Source organism: Durio zibethinus, chromosome 8 (assembly GCF_047325235.1).
Source record: "Durio zibethinus cultivar Kanyao isolate XHJ-2024 chromosome 8, ASM4732523v1, whole genome shotgun sequence".
NCBI lineage: Eukaryota > Viridiplantae > Streptophyta > Magnoliopsida > Malvales > Malvaceae > Durio > Durio zibethinus.
The window spans coordinates 29,484,738-29,506,182 of NC_143169.1; the positions used below are offsets into that span (position 1 = coordinate 29,484,738).

Sequence of the window (21,445 nt, forward strand, 5' to 3'; positions counted from 1 at the left end):
AGTGCCCATAGCTAGGTATGATTGTGTGCTCATGCATCACTCACCAGCACCTACACCTAGGCTTGGCTTAATTCTACTGAACTTGAACATTGTGCCTAAGCCTCTAAATTCTTGATCACTACCTATACCACTAAAAAAGGCTAGTTCCTCATGACCTAAGCCTCTAGTAGGCCTCAAGGCCTAGCTCTCTAGCTATTAAACCTGTCTCGCTAGAATTGGAATTGCTCATCGACTCAAAGAGAACCCTTAGGCCAAGGCCAGCTTATAAACCATGACACATGTGTCACTAGTTGAGACTTAAGCTTTGACTCATAAGGCTCCAGGACCTAGGAATGGACTCATCCAACTTCCCACATTAGCCTTCAACTGAATTGGTGCATAGACGCTTAAGACTTCAAGGCTAACCACCCAAGCTACTACTAGACAAGCTTGCATATAGGGTGTTTAATGGAAAGCTAAAGAGAACAACAAAGATAGGCAAGAGTAAACTTGTATTACTCAAGCTATGGTATGTATAATGAGGGTGGGCACACCTCCTATTTATAGCTAAAACCCCCTTGAATCAATGGTTGACATTGTTCCTATTCTAATGCTCACAAAGAGTACAATATGTATAGGACATACAATGGGATCACAATGAATAGTTCTAAATTTAGTTGTCTACACCTATTTTGGTTTTGCTTGCACATAGGCTTACTCTCGCACTCGTGCCTAGTTTTGTCTAAAAGTTGCCAAACTGGATCCCTTGGCCTGAGCTGCCTAAGATTGTTTCAGTGCCTACAAACCCATTCTAGGTCATGGTCCTACATATAGGGCCTCTATTGCACCTTTGGGCCTAGTTTCCCTTACATTTTGACTTGGTCCATGTTGCCTTAGAACCACTTCCTATCTTAGTAAGAACCCTTTGAGAGTAGAATGCATGTGCAAACTAAGCCCCGGTACAAGTGGACTAGGCCTTGGTATGGGCACACCAGGCCATAGTAGACCCAACTATTATTAGGCCCAAGTAGACTTAATAGATAGAACTTTCTATAAGGATCTGCAGACTCCCATGATAGTATAGTTCCCCACATAATTCAAACTCTTGACGTATATCTCATGTAATCTCTTTATAATCTTGGACACTATAATAGCCATTGGATTGAGTCAATCCTAGCCATTGATTCATGAGGGCTTCAACTATAAATAGAGGGCTGCCCCACCCTCATTCGATATACAAAAACACTTGAGTGAATACATGTTATAGCATTTCCAAACATCTCTTGCTTTCTAGCTTTTTCAGTGTTCTTTTGAGTGCTCATTGCTTGAAAGTGTTTGCATGCTAACTTAGGCATACTAGGAAGGAGTCTAGCCTAAGGCCACATGGAGCATTTGGTTTAAGTCCTAGGCCTATGACACATGCACATGCCTTAAGCACTATCAGGACATGTAGGCCCGTGTTCTTAGCATATGTTTCAACCACCATCAACACATGCTAGCCCTTTGTGCAGGTAGTTCCCTCAGACACCATCAACATATGCTAGGCTGTGCACCATGCACACCACGATAGATAGTAGGTGGGCTCAAGCACATATTCATATTTCTGCCATGCCAATGTCATTTTTATTGCTTGTAAATTTGTATAAGTGCTCACTAGTGCCCACACCTAGGCCTGGTTCAATTTTGCCAAACATGAACATCATACCTGAGCCTCAAGAGTCTTGATCACTACTGATACCACTACTTTAGGCTAGTTCCTCATAACTTGGGTCTCTAGTAGGCCACAATGCTTGGTCCCTCTGGCTGTCCATATTTCACTAGAACTGGAACTGCTCCTTGACTCAAAAAGAACCCATAGGCTTGGACCAGCTTGCAAACTATGACACATGCATATGCCTTAACCACCATTAATACATCTTGGCCCTTGGTTTCGACATATGCTTCGACTACCATCAACACATGTTATGTCATGCACCACGCGTGGGTATCCTAAGCTCGAGATATGTGTCATGGGCTCTAACCTAAGACTCAGAATCAGTGTGGCCTTAGGCTTGGCATCACCTTCTTCTAGCCTAAGTCAACCTAGATCATAAGTGTGCAGGCACTAGAACAATGGGAAGGACAGAATGCGTAAGTTTGAGAAAAATAGAACAACAAAAGAATTGCTAGAATATACTCTATATTTTACCAAAGCAAAAGTGTAAGATGATGTACAAAGAAGGGTGACGCAACCCTCTATTTATAGTTGAGGTCCCCAGCTACATTTATGGCTAAATCTCTAGAATCAAGGAATTACAATCAATCAAAGATCACACAGATTACATTAATACACGGTTTCTACTTCCTGATTTTTAAGGTCAACCAAATCCTTCAAAAGGCTCCTACTAAGAAGATCTTGCTGCACACTTCCTCTCTTGGGCCTTCTTGGATGTGGTATAGGCATCTTGTAAGCCTGGCCTTGGTCGTGTGAGCTAGCCTGCATGCTATGCAAGCAATTTAGACTTCTCTCCAAGGGCTAGTGTGCAAACCCTTGCCAATGCTCCTGGTGCGCGAGCCTCAACCTTGGCTGCTTGAGCCTATACTCTTATCTTGGTTGGTAGCTCTTCTACCTCATTTCTTGATCAACTATGATGTTGTGGACCTCTTTCTCATATAAGGCCCAAGCTCTCAATGGCGTATGCTTTGATTCTACCCATCCTGGATCTTCTTCATCCTTAAAAAATTGCTTAAGCATGCTAACTTGGAACATCGAGTGTACCTTTAGCTTGGGTGGCATATCTAACTTGTAAGCAACCTTGCCTACTCTCTTGACTACTCAGAAAGGTCTTTCATACCTCTGGACAAGGCCTTTGTGTAGCCTCTTATGGCGTACAATGGGATGCAGCTTCACCAACACCAAGTCTCTTACTTGGAATTGCATGTCCCACCTATTCTAGTTTACCCACTTCTTCGACCTCTTTGCCACTTTGTGTAGATAGACTTTGGCCAAGTCAGCTTGCTCTTGCCAAGCCTTGGCAAACTTGTATGCTATTGGATTTGGCCCTGCATAACCTGCAACAATTGAACTAAGTGTTAGCGGTTGTTAACCTATCATGATCTTAAATGGAATCTAGTTCATTACTTCACTCCTTTGCAAGTTGTAAGAAAACTAGGTGACATCTAATAGCTTTGACAGTCCTTTTGTGTGGCACTCACATAGTGCCTGAGGTAGACCTCTAATAGCCCATCACATGCTCAGTCTGCTCATCGGTCTATGGATGTATGCTAGTGGAAAAGTTCAAGTCTAACCCCAATAACTTGAATAACTCGATCTAGAACCTACCCATGAAATGCCTATCCCGATCACTAACAATAGTCCTTGACACTCCCCAGTACTTCACCACATTTTTCAAGAACAATCGGGCTGCTTCCTCAACTGGGCACTCTTTGGTTGCTAGAATGAAAATCCCATACTTGGAAAACCTATCCACCACTACCATGATGCTTCCAAACCCCTCTACTTTGGGTAGATTGACTATAAAGTCCAAAGTGATGCTTTCCCATGGTCGTTCTAGCACTGGCAATGGCTCCAAAAGATCGCTTGGTTTCTTGAGCTCTACCTTGTCATGTTGGCACACAAGATAAATTTTCACATAGGCTTCCACATCTTCCCTCATGTATAGCTAATAGTATCAGTCATCTATCAAAGCCAAGGTATGGCTCATCCCTGGGTGTCCAGCCAACCTCGAATCATGGCACTCATGCATGACTTCCCTACGAAGCATCCCATGCTACGGCATAAATAGCCTACTGCCTCTAGTGTACAATAAACCATCCTACAACCAAAATCACCTAGTCTTACCTTACTAGGCGTACTCCATGAAAGCCTTAGCTGTAAGATCATGCACAAGCCCTTCTTTGATGTGCGGCACCAAAAACCCCTCTGGTTGGCTAATGGTAGCAAAGTTCACCTTTTTGCTCAGAGGGTCAACCACCAGGTTTGCCCGCCCTGCTTATACTCTATTTGGAAATCAAACTCCACAAGAAAATCTAGCCATTTCACTTATTTTGGAGATAGCTTTTTCCATGACTGGAAGTAATTGGTCACCACATTGTCCATTTTGACCACGAACCTCGACCCCAATAGGTAATGGTGCCAAGTTCGTAAGTAGTGCGCCATTGCAGTCATCTCTTTCTCCTGGGCTACGTACCTATGCTTAGTCTTATTTAGCTTTTGGCTCTCAAATGCAATCGAATGTCCTTCTTACATCAACACACCCCTTATTGCATAGTCCCTTATTGCATAGTTTGATGCATCTATATGCACCTCATATGGCTTAGCATGGTCTGACAAGGCCAAGATTGGTTCCTTGATCACAACATGCTTCAACCAATCAAAGGCTTCCTAGCACCCTGCACTCCATTCTCATGCTTTTTCTTTCTTGAGCAAGTCAATCAATGGCATGGTTATGGCTGAGTGGCCTTTGATGAAGGGCCTATAGTAGTTAACTAGCCTAAGGAATGACCTCAACTCAGTGACCTTGGTTGGTGGTTCCCACTCCAAGATGGCATGCACATTACCTTCATCCATGCAAATCCTACCACCTCTCACTTTATGGCCTAAGAACAGGATCTCCTACTAGGCAAATGAGCACTTCTCTTTCTTGACATATAGCTTGTGCACCTACAACACCTCGAATACCTGTCTCAAGTGGTCTACATGCTCTCCCAACATCTGGCTGTAGATCACAATGTCATCTAGATAAACCATAACAAATTGATCAAATAACAACTGAAGTACCTTATTCATGAGTGTATAGAAGGTTGTTGGGGCATTGGTGAGTCCAAATGGCATGGCTAAGAACTCATATGAGCCATACCAAGTGACATACATTGTCTTAGGCTTATCTCCCTCCATGATTTTGACCTAATAGTAGCCCAACCTCAAATCTAGCTTGGTGAACCACCTTGCGCTCCCAAGTTGGTCAAACAATTTTAGAATTAGTGGGATAGGATTCTTGTTCTTGATGGTCAGCTTGTTCAAAGCCTGGTAATCTATACACAACCAAAATGACCCATCATGCTTGCGTTGGAATAGAACAAGTGCACCATATGGTGTCTTAGATGGCCTGATAAAGCCAGCATCAATCAACTCTTTGAGCTATTTTCTTAACTCTTCCAACTCTAGTGGGGACATCCAGTAAGGGGCTCTAGTTGGTGGCTTGGCCTTAGGCACCAGCTTGATCTTGTAGTCCACTTCTTTCTTAGGTGGTAGCTTGCTAGGTAGCTTTATGGGCATCACATTGCTAAAGGACTCCAGCACTTTTACCACCTCTAAGGGAGTATTAGACTTTTCCTCCCTTGGCTTCTCATACTTCAGGGCTACCAAGAAGGTGTTTTCTTCCCTATTCACTACCTTGGTAAATTGAATGGTTGACACCACCTTAGACTCAATCTCGAACCTTTAGCTCAATGGTACAAAGCATTGGCACTATACATCTAGAATGTAAATACAATTGGCAAAAGGCACAAGGAAGGCATTAATCTGAACAAGGAAATCCAACCCAATCATAAACTCATAGTCATCTAAGGGTATTACCTCATTGGTTTCCTTACCCTTCCAGTCTCTAAGCTATAACTCCACTCATCGTGCTACTCCAATGGCTAGAACTTCCATGGAGTTCACTGTCTTGATGGTACTAGTCTCTTTCTACCCCTTCAATTAGAGCTTTTAGGTTTAAACCCATAAAATAAACAAGTGCGAGGCACTTGTGTCCACCAGTGCACTCACCTTTTGACCCGTAACCATCATATCAACAAACATCAAGCCCTTTGGTTTGTAGCTCCCCTTACTTTGGATAGTATTAAGCACCAACGACCCAAGATTTGCTACCCTTACCATTGGCTCCTCATCAAACTCTTTGTCTACAATAGCCAGCTTACCCTTTTATGGGCAGTTACAAGTTATGTAGCTCCTTCCACATCGATAGCATATGAGCGGCTCTTAATCCCCTTTTGCCATTCACTTCCCTGCTAGTGGCTTCATTTTGCCATCTTTGTCCAAATGGTCTCGATCCCCATCCTTGGACTGCCAGTCACAATCCCCTCCCTTGGATTACTTCTCTTGGCCCCTCTTGTCCTTGCACTTTCCCTTGGGCTTGAAAGACTCAACTTGTTCAATGGTTTGAACTTCTCCAAGGACTCAGTAGTAGTCATGGCTTTAGCCAAGTCATGAACTCCCTGCCTTTGTAGCTCGTGCTTCTATCATGGTCCTGAAGTGAAGTCAAGAATCCTACATCAGTTAAGTACTAGAGTTGGTCTTAGGATATAAGGGTTCACACCTCTTCCTCCTTGTGAGGGGCCTTTTATGGGACAAAACTATAAGGCCAGAAGGGCCAGAGCAGACAATACCTTACAAGGGTGTGAACTGTAGTAAATAGGTTGATCTAAGATGCTAGATGAGTGCATAATTAGATCTTGGAGCCACATGGGCCTAGAGATTAAGTCTTGATCTGTGACAAGTGAAATCAAAGCCAACTTTATAAGGTACTAGAGATGTACCATGGAGGACAGTGGGACCTTATTAGAGTAGGGAAAGATGTCATGATCCTAAAGTGAAGTCAAAAATCCCACATCAGTTAAATACTAGAGTTAGTCTTAGGATATAAGGGTTCACACCTTTTCCTCCTTGTGAGGCACCTTTTGTGGGATAAAACTATGAGGCCAGAAGGGCCAAAGCAAACAATACCTCACAAGGGTGTGAATCATAGTAGGTAGGCTAATCTAGGACATCAGATGAGTGCATGCCTGGGTCTTAGAGCCACGTAGGGTTAGAGATTAAGTCTCAATCCATGGCACTTCACCCACAGCTTCAACCTATCCATGAAAGCAAATAGGCCTTCTATCTCATTCAGATCCAAAATCTAAAGCATTAGTTCAGAGAATTTTAGGACATAGTCCCTTATCTCCCCTTACTGGGTAAGCTTGCACAACTTCGCTTGGGCTTCATCATTGGCATACTTTAAGTAGAACTACTCTCTGAACTCTTTTCTAAACTTTGCCCAGGTTCCAATCATGGCACGCCATGCCTCACATCATTACACCTGCACCTTCATCACAAGGCAACATTAGTAAGATACATTGATGCAGTCGGTAGCCTCATCATACATGCTGATAGCCTAGAAGTACTGCTTCATGCCCCATAAGTAGTTGTCTACTTCTTTGGTAGCCCTAGTCCCCTTGAACCTTTTAGGCTTAGGGATCTACACACGGGTCTTAAATGCTCTAGCAAACATGCCATTCCCTATGGCAGTCTTACACGCAGTGAACTCACTCCTGAGCTCTTTTATCTCTTTACACATGGCCTTCATGCCATCATACATGGTCTCCACCTAGGCCTTCAAGGTCTTGTTCCTTTAGGTGATCACATCCAGGCCTTGATTGAGAACAGCTTGTAACTTACCCTTGAGCTCCTCTTCTATGGAGTCTAGCGCTTCAATATGAGTCTCCACATCATCAAGCTTCTCCTTCATGTCACCCATGGTCATCTCTCCCTTAGACAACCTCCCATCCATGGTAGACCAGAGGTCTCTCGAACTAGCCTTCTTGCCTCTTCCACGCCCTTGCTCCTGAGCCTCTGGTTGTTAGCTAGCCACATCACTCTGGGAAGCCATCTCTTTGACTACGATCTAACCTACACACACAAAAAAGCATAACCAAAACTACTCTGATACCAACTGTCACAGGCTCTAACCTAAGACTCAAAATTCATGTAGCCTTAGGCTTGGAATCACCTTCTTCTAGCCTAAGTCAGCCCAGAACTAAAGTGTGCGAGCACTAGAACAATGAGAAGGACAGAACGCACAAGTTTGAGAAAAATAAAAAAGCAAGAGAATTGCTAGAATATGCTTTGTATTTTACTAAAGCAAAAGTGTAAGATGATGTGCAAAAGTGTAAGATGATGTATAAAAGAGGGTGAGGTGAGCCTCTATTTATAGTTGAGGCCCCTAGCTACACTTATGGCTAAATCCCTAGAATCAAGGAATTACAATCAATCAAAGATTACACATATTACATTAATACAGGATTCTATTTTTTGATTTTAAGGGTCAACCAAATCCTCTAGAAGGCTTCTATTGATCCTATGCACTTTTAGAAGATCTTGCTACGCGCTTCCTCTTTTGGACCTTCCTGGATGTGGTACAGGCATCATGCAAGCCTAGCCTTGGGCATGCAAGCTGGCCTGTATGCTGTGCGAGTGATCTAGACTCCTCACCAAGGCCTAGTGTACAAACCCCCGCCAATGCTCCTAGTGCACCAACCTTAACCTCAAGTGCTTGAGCCTGTGCTCCTAGCGCTCTCGCCCAAGGCATGACACGTGCACCATGCACACCATAACTGGGTAGTAGGTAGGTCTAACCATATCTTCATATTTCTACCATGCCAATGCCATTTTTATAGCTTGTAAATTCATATAAGCGCTCACTAGCACCCATACATGGGCCTAACTTAATTTTGTCAAACATGAACACCATGCTTAAGCCTCTAAAATCTTGATCACTACCTATACCTTTGTTCTAGGCTAGCTTTTCGCAACCTGGGCCTCCAGAAAGCCTCAAGGCCTATCCATCTAGCCATCAAACCTTGTCTTGCTAGAACTAGAATTGCTCCTTGACTTATAGAAAACCTATGGGATTAGACTAGCTTGTGGACTATGATACATGCACATGCCTCAACCACCATCAAGATATGTTGACCTTTAGTCTTAGGTCATGCTTTGACCACCATTAAAACATACTGGCCCTTTATGTGAGCAGTTCCCTTGAACACATTGGCACATGTTAGGCCACTTACCACACATAGGTATCCTAGGCTTGAGCTATGCACATACATGCCACGATCAGGCAGTAGGTGGGTTAAAGCACATCTTTATATTTCTACCATGCCAATGCCATTTTTATAGCTTGTAAATTCATATAAGCACTCACCAGTGCCTATATCTAGGCTTGGCTCAATTCTACCAAACCTAAACACCATACCTGAGCCTTTAGAGTCTTTATCACTACCTATACCACTATTTTAGGGTAGTTCCCCATAACTTGGGCCTCTAGTAGGCCTCAAGGCATGGTCCTTATGGCTGTCAAACCTTATCCTACTAGAACTAAAACTATTCCTTAACTCAAAAAGAACCCCTAGGCTTGGACCAGCTTATGGACTATGACACATCATATGCCTTGACCTCCATTGACATCGAAGGACCCTTAGTGAATGCACATGCCTTAACCACCATCGGGACTTGTTGGCCTTTTATCTCAACACATGCTTTGACCCTTATTAACACATGCTAGCCTTTGTGCACACAATTCCCTCAAACACAATCAACACATGCTGGCCTCACACCATGCGTAAGTATCCTAGGCCTAGGCCACGCACCATGTGCACCATGATTAGGCAATAGGTGGGTTCAAGCACATCATCATATTTTTGTTGTGCCAATGACATTTTTATGGCTTGCAAATTCATATAACAGTCCCTTAAGCCTTCATGTGAAGTTTCGTGGCAAGATGACTCATTTTTTATTTTTCACAAATTTTAAAATTTTTCTCGATTTAGATTTTTTGAAATTTTTTTTAAAGGACTTTTGGCCCTAATTTTGGTATACATGATCCTTGTATTTTTATTGGCTTCCACATAAAAAATTTAGCTAAAAACTTGAAGTGTAGAAGATTTTTTGGCCATTTGAAAAAAGTGCCCCATATTTTAGACTCTTGAATGGCTACTAGCTGCAAACTTGTAAAAGCTCTTATGCCCTTTAAGAGGGTATGAGTTGTCAAGGTTTCTTAGGGATATAGGGCCAATATAAGGGCCAAGGACCAACACCCATCGTATATAATATGTGTACACCTCCCTGACCCCTACCTCTAATCGCTAGAACCTCTAATGCCACTGATCAAGTTCTCTAATGATGGTGCCCTTGGTAAAAAAAAGTTGAACCAGCACATGCCTGAGTCTAATATATGCACTGTGGCCTAGAATCAAACTTTGACCAAGGCCTCAACCATCAATGGCACATGCTGGTGCATGGTGTGGGCACATGCCTCGAACATCATTACCATAAGTTAGCCTTTGGTATGGGCACTTGCCTCAACCACCATCGACACAAGCTAGCAATAGGTATGGGCACTTGCCTTGACCATCATTGGCATATTTTGGCCTTTGGTGTGGGCACATACCTCAATCAGCATTGGTAGTAAATGGCCTTCGATGCAGGTAATTACCTTAAACACTATCAGCACATGCTGAGCTTTGGTGTCAGCACATGCCTTGACCACCATCAAAACCTATGAAATCTTGGTGTGAGATATGCTTGTTTGAAAAAAATGTCCCCATTTCAAATGCTCTAATGTCTACTATAAGCATATCTATAAAATCTCCCATACTCTTTAAAAGTTGGTTGTCCGAGCCCCCCTTTCCCCTCTATGAGGGGAGTAGGTGTACATGATGGGCTTGTCATTGCATATATCCATGATAATGTCCCTGGGGAAAAATCTAGGCCATGCTTGCCTTCTTGTCATATTGTTTGGTGACTGGTTAGTTTAGTGACCTATAGGCACCTATGGCCTTGACCAGTTGACATGCATGCGAAAAAAAGGCTCGATTGTGCTAAGCTCAAGCCGTGCCTGTGACACAAGCTAGGAGCTTAAGCTTAGCTGTCATGCAGCCTTAAGTGGGAAACTACCATCTGTATGCCTAAGTCAGCCTTTAAACCAACTTGGTGTCGTGCATTAATCAACTATGTCATGCACTTATGTTAGAACTCGACTAACCTCCTAGGAGTTTTGGAGAAAGCTAGGAAGGAAATGGTCAAGGCAAGAGTAGTTTATTTACTTGATTAGGTATGTACACTTACTGTTTGAACATAGTCCCTATGTGTTCTCTACAAAGGCTTTTAAGGCCTATGTCCCTAATGCTCACACTTTTGCTTTGTTATGTTGTCACTTGGCTATGGTTTATGTACAAATAAGGAAAAGGCTCTCCTATTTATACTTGAGCCCCCTTGGTACTTATGGTTACAATGAATCCAAGTGTATGGCCTTTAAGAGCTTTTTACATAGTTTTATGGTGCCTACACTTCAACACAGTAAGCTAAGGCCTTTTTAGAGATATGCTGATTTCAAGCTCCCCATTAAGCACTTGGGTTTGGAAAAGCCCAAGCATTTTCACTCAATGCCCATACCTAGTGTGTTCCAGAGTCTTCTCTATTTAGGTGCCACTCTACTACGGTTAGGGCCTTCTAAAGGCTTCTTCATCTATATGCTACAATGCCTATCACTATGCCTATGCTTGGTCCTTTTGAAACCTTTGGTACTAGCGCACCTAGCCTACCTACAGGCTTGTCTAACCCTTCCATGTTCTAGGCCTTTCTATGTCTAACTACCTGTACCATATCCTAGGGTGTTCTAAAACCTTTTAGCAGGTAATCCTTATGCCTGACACCATGTAGCTCACCATGAGGGTACTCCTACACTCTAGCCTTAGCCTTGGCCCACACATTTGGGTAAAGTATGTGCCTTTAAGAACTTGGTCTTGAACCTACCTAAAGCTTCACCTCACCATCTTGAGCAAGTCCCGTCATGTGACCTTCTTGGTTGATGACTTATTCACGATCTGTGACATTCTCCCCCATTTGTTCTAGCAATGCCCTTGTTTCTAAAAGAATGCCAATCTTTCACCATACTTGCATGTTAGATCGATGTTTACCTCTTATCCCAATGGCTTTCGGCACCTAATCGTGATCATCCTTTTCTATTGCCTTGACACCGATGTGTCTATTATTAAACTAACTTTCTCCTTAGAGTCACCCACTATGCACTTTGATAAAAGAGGTCTAGTTGATCTCTTTGGTTTGACTGGTGGCTCTCTATGTCCACACTCCACTAATCCTATTAGCTTGATTGGTGGCTCTTTGTAGCCACACCATTATCACCTTTATCAAGAACTCAAGAGATTTGCTCTTTTTAGCTCAATCAAATAGTATTGAGCCTCAACACACCATTGGAGTCTTCAAAGTGCTGATTGCTACCATTATTCTTGCCATTAGACTCCTTATAAGTCTTTACAATGGCTACAAGCTTCTTCTATTGTAGGCAATCTCTGGGCCTATGTGATTTTAAACATAAAAAGTATGTAAACGTAATGGCTTTTTTACTTTTTTCCTTGTTAGACTCCTTGACCCTTTCCTTACGATGCTAAAGCTTCTCCTCAACCTCATATTTTGATGAAGAGTGATTACTCTTATCTCCCCCACTTAAGCTGTTGTCCCTAGTCTCGGGAGACTTGGTGCATTCATACTCAACCAATGATTTGGAAATTACAATTGCCTAACTCAAGTCTTGGACCCTATGCCACTTTAACTCGATTCTTGCCCATGGCTTTAACCTATTAAGGAAGTAGAACAAGGCTTCTTGCTCACCCATGTTGGGAACCGTAAGTGACAATTTTAAGAACTTCTGACAATAGTCTTACAGTCTTTCCATTTGAATGAGCCGATGAAACTTCACCCAAGCTTTTTTTTCTCATACTTTAGTTTAAACTGTCTCATTAGTTCCCTCACAAATTGATCCCATATGGTGTTGTAGTCTCCCCTTACTGCATGCTATTACACCTCTGATAGCACTATAAGAGGGCCACATCAATTAAGTTCATGGCAATAGTGCTTACCTTAGCCTCTTCTGTTATACCAGCCACTCAAAAGTACTACTTTATGCTCCACATGAAGTTGTTGACTTCTTTGGCTGAGTGACTTCTCTCGAATAGCTTTGGCTCATGCACTTTCATTGTAGGTTTGGTAGCTTGAAATGCAATAAACTCCAGCCCAAGTTGCTCTATTTCTTCCCGTAAGGCTGCCACTTGAGCCTCTAGAGCTTCATTATACTGTGTGAGCACTTCTATCTTTAGAGTCAAGGCATCATGCATCTCTTCTTTGAGCTCTTTCTATATCAAGTCTAACTCTTGGATGCATTCTTCAATGTCCTTAAACTAATCCATCAAATCTCCCATGGCACATTTTACCAACTAAAAGTCCATGGATGACAATAGATCCTTCGAACTAGCCTTTCTCCTCTTGTTATGGGTGGGCAACCCTTTTGCACTTTACTCGTGCACTTCACCTGAAGGTTACTAGCCATACTTTGGCACATGCACCACAATTGCAAAGCTCAGACTAAGGATTTTCCACAATTTCATTAAGAGCACTCAAGTGTATTTGTGCCCTATTCTTAGCACCAACAACCAACAATCGCCCATAAAACACTTCCCATTACAAGTCTATAGCATAATTGACACACTAACACTCAAGCTGCGCATGCATTAGAACTAACACCAACACTGATTGTAACCAAGGTTTGAAACCTACTTTAATACCAATTCCAATTAGAACTGGCTTGATACCAATTGTCATAGGCTAAGAGCTTAAGCCTAGCAACCATGCGGCCTTAGGTAGGAAACTATCATCCATGTGCCTAAGTCAACCTTTAAAAGGACTCGGTGCCATGCACAAACCAACTGTGTTATGCACTTGTGCTGGAACTTGACTAACCTCTTAAGAGTTTAGGAGAAAACTATGAAAAAAATGGTTAAGGCAAGACTAGTTTATTTATTTAATAGGGTATGTTAGTCCCTATGTGTTCTCTATAAAGGCTCTTAAGGCTTAAGTCCCTAATGTTCACACTCGTGCTTCCGTATGTTTTCATTTAGTTATGGCTTTTGTATAAATGAAAGGGAGGCTCTACTATTTATACTTGAGCCCTATTGGTACTTATGGTTACAATGAATCAAACTATATGGCCATTGAGGCCCTTCTAGACAGTTCTAGGGTGACCAAGCTTTAACAAAGTCGGCTAAGGCCTTTCTAGAGATATTCTAGTCTTAGGATCCCTACAGAGCCCCTAAGTTTGGAAAAGTTTAGCACTTCCAATAAGTGCCTACACCAAATGGGTTCCAAAGTCTTTTCCATCTGAGTGCCACTTTACCTATAGCTAGGGTCTTCTAAAGGTTTATTTGTCTAGGTGCTACAGTGCCTATCCATGTGCCCATGCCTAGCCCTTTTGAAACCTTTGGTGCCCATGCACTTGGTCTACCTCCAGGCTTCTCTAAACACTTCTATACCTACATGCATAGCCCATCTCTAGGTGGTTCTAGGGTTTTTTGTACCTAACTACTCGTCTTACATCCTGGGGTATTCTAAAACCTTCTAGTAAGTAGTCTTTATACCTAACACCTTGTAGCTCACTATGAGTGTACTCTTATACTCTAGCCCTAGCCTTAGCCTACACACTTGGGTAAAATATGTGCCTTTAGGACCTTGGTCTCAATCCTTCCTAGCGCTTTGCTTGCACCATCTCAAGCAAGTCTTATAATATGACTTTTTTAGTCTAGAACTCATGTACGATCTATAATATTCTTCCCCACTTGTGCTAGCAATGCTCTTGTTGCTAAAGGAATGTCAATCCTCCATCGTACATGCACATTAGTTCATTGTTTGTCTCTTATCTCGATGGTCCTTGGCACCTAATCATGATCATCCCTTTCTCTTACCTTAATAGTGACAGTTTGTTGCCAAACCAATTTTTGCTTGAGTCACCCCTATACACTTTAATAAAAGGGTTTGCCTAATCTTTTTAGTTCAACTAGTGGCTCTTCATGACTACACTCTACTAATCCTATTTGGCTTGACTGGTGGCTTTTCGTAGCCACACCATTATCGCCTTCATCGAGAGCTTGAGAAGTTCGTTCCTCTTGGTTCATCCGAATAGCACCAAGCCTTAACACACCATTAGAGTCCTCAACGTGCTAATTGCTACCATTATTCTTGCCAATAAACTCCTTATAAGTCTCCACAATGGTTACAAGCTTTTTCTATTATGGGCAATCCCTAGGTATATGTGATCCTGAACATAAGAAGCAGCTAAAGGTAATAGCCTTCTTACCTTTGTCCTTGTTAGGCTCCTCGACCCTTCCATTATGATGTTGTGGCTTCTTCTAACCTCATCCTCTAATGAAAAGCAGTTACTCTTGTCTCCCCTACTTAAGCCACTACCCCTAGGCTTAAGGAACTTGCTATGTTGATACTTAACCAACGATTTGGCAACTATAATTGCCTAACTCAAGTTTTGGACCTTATGCTACTTTAGCTCAATTTTTGGCCATGACTTTAACCAGTCAAAAAAGTAGAACAAAGCTTCTTGCTTGGCTATGCTAGGAACCATAAGTGATAGTTTCAAGAACTCTTGATAATAGTCTCACACTCTTCCCTTTTGAGTGAGTTAGTGAAGCTTTACCTGAGCTTTTTCTTTTGGATACTCTAGCTTAAACTGTCTTATTAGTTCCTCACAAATAGATCCCATGTGGTGATTGTAGTGTACCCTTGCTGCATGTTATTGTACCTTTGATGCCACCACAATAAGGCCACATTAATTAAGTACATGGTAGCATGCTTGCCATGGCTTCCTCCACTGTACTAACCACTAGGAAGTACTACCCCATGCCCCACATGAAGTTGTTAACTTCTTTAGCTAAATGACTTCTCATGAATGGCTTTGGGTTAGGACTTTCACCCTAGGTCCTAAACCCTTGTTTGTAACTATGCAACTTGAAATGCAACAAACTCCTACTTGAGTTACTCTAGTTCTTCTCATAAGGCTACCACTTGAACCTTTAGAGCTTCATTATGTTGCATAAGCACTTCTATCTCTTGAGTTAAGACACTGTGCATCTCTTTTTTAAGTTTTTCCTATGCCAAGTCTAACTGTTGGATGTAATCCTCAATGTCTTTAAATTGATCCTTCAAATCTCTCATGGCTAACTTTCATTTTGCCAACCGAGAGGACATGGATAATAATAGATCCTTTGAACCACTCTTTTTCTCCTTGCTTGTGGGTAGGTTACCCTCTTAAACTTCATTCATGCACTCTACTTGAAAGTTACTGGCCATGCTTTTTCATACGCACCATAATTACAAAGCTCAAACTAATGATTTTCCATAATTTACTTAGGAGCACTCACACATATTTATGCCCCACTCTTGGCATCGACAACTAGCAATCACCCACACAATACTTCCCACTGCAAGTTTACAGCATAACTGACACATTAACACACAAGCTACCTGTGCATTCAAACTGACACCAACACCAATCGTAACCAAGGTTTGAAACTTACTTTGATACCAACTCTAGTTAGAAATAGCACTAATACCAACTATCATGGGTTGGGAGCTTAAGCCTAGCTACCATGCAACCTTAGGTGGGAAACTACCATTTGTATAACTAAGTTAATCTTTAAACCAACTAGGTGCCATGCACTAATCGATTATTCAGTTCACTTGTGCTAAAACTCAACTAATCTCCTAGGAGTTTAGGAAAAAGCTAGGAAGGAAATGGTTAAGGTAATAGTAGTTTATTGACTTGATGGGATATGTACACTTACTCTTGGAACACAGCCCCTTATCTGTTCTCTACAAAGGCTCTCAAGGCCTATGTCGCTAATGCTTACATTCTTGCTTCTCTATGTTTTCACTTGGTTATGGCTTATGTACAAATGAGAGGGAGGTTCTCCTATTTATACTTGAGCCCCTTTGGTACTTATGGTTATAATGAATCCAAATGTATGGCCATTAAGGGCCTTTTAGATAGTTCTAAGGTTTCCAAGCTTTAACAAAGTCAGCTAAGGCCTTTCTAGAGATATACTAGTTTTAGGCTACCTACCAAGCCTTTGGGTCTGGATGATTCAGGGCACTTTTGGTAAGTGCCCACACCTAATGGGTTCTAAAGTTTTCTCCATCTAAGTGCCACTCTACTCATAGTTAGGGTCTTCTAGAGGCTTTTTCTTTGGGTGTTACAGTGCCTATCACTATGATCATGCCCGGCCCATCTGGAACCTTCAATGCCCATACACCTGGCCTACCTTTAGGCTTTCTAGGCACTTTCATGCCTCTGTATATGGCCTATCTCTAGATGGTTCTAGCCCTTTCTATGTCTGACTACTTGTGCCACATCCTAGGGTGCTCTTGAACCTTCTAACAAGTAGTCCTCATGCCTAGCATTGTGCAACTTACCATGAGTTTACTCCTACACTCTAGCCTTGGCCTTGGTCTGCACACTTGGCTAAAGTATGTGCCTTTAAGACCTTGGTCTCAATCCTTCCTAGTAATTCACCTGCATCATCTCTAGCAAGTCCCGACCATGACCCTCTTGGTTTGGGACTTATACACAGTCTGTAACATCTGTGGCTGATACTACCCCAGACCCCAAACCAAGTCCCTAAATTAGGCAACAACTCCCTAGGATGGTGCCAGCAGAAGTTGGTATCTCAATCTTGGTCTTGCTAAGTCTCTCAAGTATTTGGTAATCTACTGATCCTTTCTCATCGACCATAAGAATGCCTTGGCTAGGCCAAGCCCATGCATGTAGCCAATGTTGTCTCTGTTAGTGCATTGAGGCCCATGCAGTGTTAACATCCTAAAAAAATGCTATGTGGTTGATCCTGCCAGTCTCAAAAGCTTGACTCAAATGACCATAGTAATTCTAGAGTTAATACGTGCAACAAACCCCAACTTCTAAAAGGGATGCATTTATTAGATAAAAGGTTGACGTGGGCTTTGACCATTGCTTTAATGATTCATAGTAACTCAACAAATCACACGACCTTTATGCCGGTGACGCATCATTCAAATTTCTACCATATCAACTTTTAATGGTAGGATAATGGCCTACCATGATGGTGAAGGGTAACAGAGAATTAGGGTTCAATTTCGAAAAGGGATCCTAAGAAATGACTAGCAAATCCAAATAAGGTAGCAAGTGTTAAAATTATCCAATCCTGACATAGGGTGGTAGTCACAATAAATAACAATATCGGGCTTTATGAGTTTGGTAATTGAAATAAGTACAATATAAATTCCTTAATAAGGATCCATTAGAAGCAAGTCTGGTGCTAGTAGCTATGGTAATACCAATTTTAATGGGATATATTTAAGTTGTTGCAGTTAAAAAGCTCATGGTCAAAATTAGGGTTGGGTCATTTGGTATGCCCATGGTGAGCATCGATCTACTCATCCCTCTACTAGAGACGTGCTCCTAGCCTTAATTAATTGATCATTCCTCTAGTGCTATTATTTTGAAAAAATTAGAGTGCTCAAAGTAGGCCTATGCTTGTATACATTAGCATAAGATAACATCATAGGATTTCTATCCTATTATGGTGGCCTTTGAGATCAAAGTAATGATTAACAAAGACAGTCGAGGGCATTCGTATTTCATAGTCAGAGGTGAAATTTTTGGATTTATGAAAGATGAACAATTGTGAAAGCATATACCAAGGATGTTTTCATTAATCAAGAATGAAAGTTTCAAGCTTGAAGATGATCAAATATCATCCTAGTCTCAACCATAAATGTGTCAACCAAGGATCGATGGATGTTACTTTCAGGACTCTGTCGGCACCTTATAAGAAATCAAAGTCTTTGGGTTCTAGAGGGAGTATGGTTACAAGGCTAAAACTTACAAGAATTGATGGAAGGGCACCACCAAGAGTGCAACCTATGGCTTAATTTAACTCAATACAGGGAAACTTACCAGGTCTAGACATAGTAAAGATTGATAAACTGAGAGCTCTTTCTTGATTCTATGAGAGGTGGTGCATGGTAGTTCTTAGTTGGTGGATTGATTTGTCTAGTTAAATCCATTAATGAACAGGACCTCAGCATGTTAACTAGCTACATAGAGGTGATCCTTTGTGGATAGTTTCTTAGAGGGACTATGGTTACTTAAGCTAAGAAAGTTTGAGGTAATAATAGGTTTGTGATGCCCTTAGATGTTCTGCGTTGCACGTGTGCTACACTGATGTATTCAATGAGTCTATAGCCTTAGCTGACAGGTCTGAGTAATTTTTAAAATTTCATCATGCTGGGGATAGTAAGTACAAGTCATCAACTTATGTTGACTACATCCTTGCCCTTTTTACACACTGCCCATCCTACTAATTGAATATCTAGTGAAGTGTTTGGATCATGGTGACGTGGATGGTTTGCTACCTATGACATCATGGGAAGTCCACTGAACCTTATCATTTAGAGGAAAGAAAAGTTGTAACAATGTTTTTGTAGGTGAACTTGGGGAAGGATCATTATCGAAACTTGCTCAATGAATAACCCACAAATGTGTTAATGAAGGACTGAGAGGCCAAGCGTGCCTTCATGCCCTGAGCCCTTGCTAGCCCTGGGCGTGTGCGATGATCAATTTGTTTTACCTCTCAAGTGGGAAAAATGATTGGTATCATCGTCTGTGGCCAAATAATGAGCCCTCGATGCATATCGCACTAACGAACTATAATGAAAAAGAGAGCGTGTGATGTTGCTATCCCTTTCCCAGTGTGTTCGTAAGTGGCACCGTGACTCTTTTTGCATGGAAAACCAAAATGACTCTCCGTAATATATATCTCGGGTCTCTCATTGATGAAAAACGTAGCAAAATGTTATACTTGGTGAGAATTGCAAAATCCCATGTGTAGAAAAATTCTTGTATTTTTGTTGGCATCCATAAAAACATTTAGCTAAAAAATTAGTGTAGATGATTTTATGGCCATTTGAAAAAAGTGTCCCCATTTAAGACACTTAAATGGCTACTGATTGTGAATCGTAAAAGCTTTTATGCTCATTAAAGGGATCTGAGTTATTAAGGTTCATTGGGGGATAGGGGCTAATATAAAGGCCAAGGACCAGCACCCACCACACATCATGTGCGCACACCCCTTGGCCCCCCACCTCTAATCGTTGAAACCCCTATTGCCATTATTCAGTTCTTTGATGATGCTATGGCAATTGGAGTAATGATTAATAGGGATAGTCAAGGACATTCGTATTTCATAGTCAAAGGTGAAATTCTTGGATTTATGAAAGATGAACAACTATGAAAGCATTTGCCAAGGATGTTTTCATTAATCAAGAATGGAAGTTGAAGGCTCAAAGACAATTACATACTGTCTTAGTCTTAACCATAAACGATGCCAACCAAGGATCAATGGATGTTACTTTTAAGACTCCTCTGGCACCTTATAAGAATCAAAGTCTTTGGATTTCAGGTGGAGTATGGTCATAAGGCTAAAACTTAAGGGAATTGATGAAAAGGCACCACTAATAGTGGAGCCTATGGCTTAATTTGACTCAACACATGGAAACTTACCAAGTCTGGACATACAAAGGATTGATAGATTCAAAGCTCTTTTTTTATTCTATAGGTGGTAGTGCATGGTCATTCTTAGTTGGTGGAGCGATTTGTTTAGTTAATTCAATTAATGAACAAGACCTTAGCCTACTAACTAGCTATGTGAAGGTGAACCTCCATGGCTAGCTTCTTAGAATGACTATGGCCTTTTAGGCTAAGGAAGTTTAAGGCAATAATAAGTCTATGATACCCTTAGATATTTTAGGCCACACACATAATACACTAATGTATTCAATGTATTTATAGCCTTGGTTGATAGGGCTGGTTAATCTTTGAAATTTCAACATGATGGGGATAGATCATTGCCATTGTTAGTCTTCAATAAGGAATTCCTAGTAAGCGTGATTTATCAACTTGTATTAACTGTATCCCTAACCTTTGTACACACCACCTGTCGCTCCTACCAATTGAATGGTCCTCGAAGTATTCAAATCATGGCAACATGGATGGTTTACTGCCTACGACACATTAAGAAGTCCACTAAACTTTATCATTTAGAGGAAAAGGAAGTCATAACAAGGTTTTCATAGGTAAACTTGTGGAAGGATCATTGTTGAAACTTGTTTAATGAATGACACGTGAATATGTTAACAAAACATCAATGGGGCGAGGTTGCCTTTATGCTCCAAGGCTCTTTCGGTTGTGGGTGTGCAGAATGGTCACTTTTTTTTGCTTGTCAGGTGAATGAAACAATCAGTGTCATCACTTGTGGTCGAATAATGAATCCTCAGCATGAATTACACCAAGGGATCGAAATGAAAAAAAGTGTGTGTGCTATTGTCATCGGTTCACATTACATGCATGGGTGGCACCGTGACTCCTTTTGTCATGAAAAACCAAAATGACTCTCAACAATGGATATCTTGACTCTCGCTTCGATGAAGAACATAGTGAAATATGATACTTGGTGTGAATTGTAGAATCCTATGAGCCATCAAGCCTTTGAATGCAAGTTTAACCCTAAGCCATTAGGCTAGGGGCCTGATTGCCTGCGTGTCATGCATCATCACCCCCTCCAACCCCCCACCCATCAGGCTTTGAGCAAGGGGCAAAAGATGGCCTCTTATGATCTTGTCAGTTGTCATTGGCCCAAAAGTGAGTCCCCAGTAATGATAGTGTTGTGACCATTACTGGTAAAGCTCCCAGCATGCATTGTCTCTAGTGATGAGCATTTATTTTCCATCTAAACCCCATCAGACCTCTCGCAT

The 21,445-nt window shown here is 41.6% G+C and overlaps 1 non-coding gene and 2 pseudogenes across 1 annotated transcript; all 3 read left to right on the forward strand.

The window, feature by feature from the left end:
• The first annotated feature begins 17,366 nt into the window (after positions 1-17,366).
• Positions 17,367-19,143, forward strand: LOC149517910 (18S ribosomal RNA; annotated as a pseudogene).
• A 348-nt stretch (positions 19,144-19,491) lies between these two features.
• Positions 19,492-20,790, forward strand: LOC149517911 (18S ribosomal RNA; annotated as a pseudogene).
• Positions 20,791-21,080: 290 nt separating this feature from the next.
• On the forward strand, positions 21,081-21,236 carry LOC149517912 (5.8S ribosomal RNA). The gene has a single exon (XR_016344331.1). It is a non-coding gene; the product is annotated as a 5.8S ribosomal RNA (ribosomal RNA).
• Positions 21,237-21,445: the final 209 nt, after the last annotated feature.